The 3,046-nt window shown below is 51.7% G+C and overlaps 1 pseudogene; it reads left to right on the top strand.

The window, feature by feature from the left end:
• The first annotated feature begins 462 nt into the window (after nucleotides 1-462).
• On the top strand, nucleotides 463-609 carry LOC147050469 (5.8S ribosomal RNA; annotated as a pseudogene).
• The last annotated feature ends 2,437 nt before the right edge of the window (nucleotides 610-3,046 follow it).

A 3,046-nucleotide genomic window follows, 5' to 3' on the forward strand; every position in this document is an offset into this window, starting at 1 on the left:
ATGCAGAAGCGGTATGTAGCCGGCGAGCGCGCGTAGCGTGCGGGGGAGGTCTGGTCGACAGGCCGGCCTCTGCCCCCCTTCCACCGTCTCGCGACGTCACCGTCTGCCCTGCTTCGCCGCCCGCCCCACCACACCCCGCCCTCGCCAGTGCGCGCTCCACTTTCGCTCGCCATCGAATTGGTCTAGGGCGGCACGCGGCCGGGAAGGGTCGGCCCGGTGCCATCGCGACACCGCCCGCTCGGAACTTACCCCAATCAGCGCGGCGGGCACCCAACTAACGGCCCTCCTTCAGCGGACCGTCGGGGGTTTAATGTCCGCTCGACGCGTCGGAAGACGCGGACGGGCGGCGCCCGTCGCCGTCGGCCGGATCAAACCTATTTTTCATCGGAACTTGGCAACTCGCGGCGCGCGCGGCGGAAGAGGGACCCCGGCCGACCCGCGCCGCCGCAACCCACAAACGACAACTCTTAGCGGTGGATAACTCGGCTCGTGCGTCGATGAAGGACGCAGCTAGCTGCGAGAACTAATGTGAATTGCAGGACACATTGATCATCGACACTTCGACAAAGTGTCAACTGCAAACTTGGTCCATCCAAGGAAGGAGCGTGAGGGCCGGCTCCTTAAACACAGACCAAGTTTCGCCCTAAACACAGACCAAGTGGAGGACGGCCGCCTCCTTAAACACAGGCCGAAAAATGACAAAGTGTCAACTGCGAATGTTGTATATTTTTGGGCTAACTCATGTTCCGTAGTGGGAAAACTCCGGATGTGGGAGGGGGAGCTTCGGGGACGTTCAGTGTTGTGATGTACGGCCTGTGAACTGACTGTGTTGAAGGAATAAAGCAGTATCCATCACGTCGTTGTCCGAACCATTCTTGCTACATCAGAACCCGGAAAATAGTAAGGATATAACAAAACTGGCGACGAGGACGTCTGGACTGACGCGTGTTGGCCGGCTTCATCTCGAAGGGTGGAGTGGATTGGTGGACTGTTGGCGACGTCTGTGAGGGAAAGCAGTGCCATACGAACAGGAACTTGTAATGGCGGGAATGATTGGCTCAATTGGTCCCTTGGACGAAAGTATTGAACAATGGAGCTCATATACTGAGCGTTTCGATTACTTCGCCATGGCCAACGATATAAAGGAGGAGAAGCTGGTGCCCACGTTTTTGAGTGTAATGGGGCCGAAAACGTTTAACTTGCTACGTGACCTACTTCAACCAGAAAAGCCCGGCAGTAAAACATACCAAGAAATAGTGGATGTACTGGCAAACCATCTTTCACCGAAACCCCTGGTAATCGCAGAAAGATTCCGATTTTACAGACGCAGCCAAGAAGAGGGCGAGTCGGTCACCCAGTTTGTAGCAGCCCTACGCAAGCTGGCTGAACACTGTGAGTTCCAGGATGTGTTAAATGACACTTTGAGAGACAGGCTGGTATGTGGACTTAGAAACGAAGCAGCACAGAAGAGATTACTCACAGAAAGTAACTTGACTTTGGAAAAGGCCATTAACATCAGTGTAACAATGGAAATGGCAAAACGGGAGGCCCAGCAACTAAGTGCTACAGAAAGAGTGCACCAACTCTACAATGATAAACCGAACGCGCAAGGGCCATGTTTTCGCTGTGGTAAATCTGGACATCTTGCATCGACGTGCTGGTGCAAAGAGATGGACTGTCGTAACTGTGGAAAAAAAGGGCACATAGAGCGGGCGTGCCGAAGTAAACAGGGCACGGACAAAAGCTCAAGGGCTGGGAACAAAAGTGACAATGTGAAATATAAACAAAAAAGGCATGTTCGCACCATTTGCCATGATAATGAAAGAAATAGTGATTCTTCGGAGGAAGAAGTGCCTGTAAATACGATACGAGTGATGAATGTAGGTGAGAGCTCAGATGGCTACTGGGCTGAACCCAAGTTGGAGGGACATGTGGTGAAAATGCAGATAGACACAGGGTCAAAGGCATCACTAGTGTCACACAAGATCTACAGGAAACTCATGAGGCACCTCCCACTACGTCCATCAGACACAGTGTTTAAGGCATATACGGGACATCGAGTGCACATGGAAGGGATGACCGATGTGACTGTTCAGTACCATGGGCGAACCAAAAAGCTTCCCCTTTATGTGACCAAGGGAAATCATCCTGCTATAATGGGGCGTACATGGCTACAGGGAATCCGGCTGGACTGGCAAGCGATAAGGAAACTGTCACACGGTTCCACTCCGCTACAAGAAATACTCGAGAAACACAAAGAGGTTTTCCGTGATGAATTAGGCAGCATGAAAGATATAACCATTAAGTTACATGTCAAACCTGATAGCAAGCCTGTGTTTATGAAAGCTAGACCAGTACCATACGCCATCCGATCCAAGGTAGAAGCTGACTTGGACGCCCTGGTCAAGAATGGGGTTTTGGAGCCAGTGACCATCAGTGAGTGGGCCACACCCATCGTTCCCGTACCAAAAAAAGATGGGGGAATTCGGACCTGTGGAGATTTCAAGGTAACACTTAACCCTGTGTTAGCAGCAGAGCAATATCCACTTCCCCTAATTGATGACTTGTTTGCTGGACTGAGTGGGGGACAAAAATTCAGTAAGGTAGATCTCAGTCAGGCTTACCTACAAATGCATGTAGAAAAAGAGTCACGTGAAATGTTGACCATTAACACACACAAGGGTCTCTTCAGATACTGCAGACTGCCGTTCGGCATCACGTCAGCCCCGGCACTTTTTCAGCGAGCGATGGATCAGATCCTTAGTGGGTTACCTGGGGTACAGTGCTACCTTGACGATATCCTGTGCACTGGATCTACCGATGACGAGCACCTGCGCAACTTGGATGCTACCCTTCAAAGGCTGAAGGACTACGGCTTAAGAGTCCGTAAGGACAAATGTGACTTCTTCAAGCCATCTGTAGAATATCTGGGGCATGTGATCGATGCAGAAGGGCTGCACACTGCACCATCAAAAGTGGCAGCTGTCGTGGACGCGCCCCCACCCCAAAACATCAGCCAGCTACGATCTTTCTTAGGTCTGCTGAA

The sequence above is a fragment of the Syngnathus leptorhynchus genome, chromosome 10 (assembly GCF_054491065.1).
Source record: "Syngnathus leptorhynchus isolate UIUO chromosome 10, UIUO_Slep, whole genome shotgun sequence".
NCBI lineage: Eukaryota > Metazoa > Chordata > Actinopteri > Syngnathiformes > Syngnathidae > Syngnathus > Syngnathus leptorhynchus.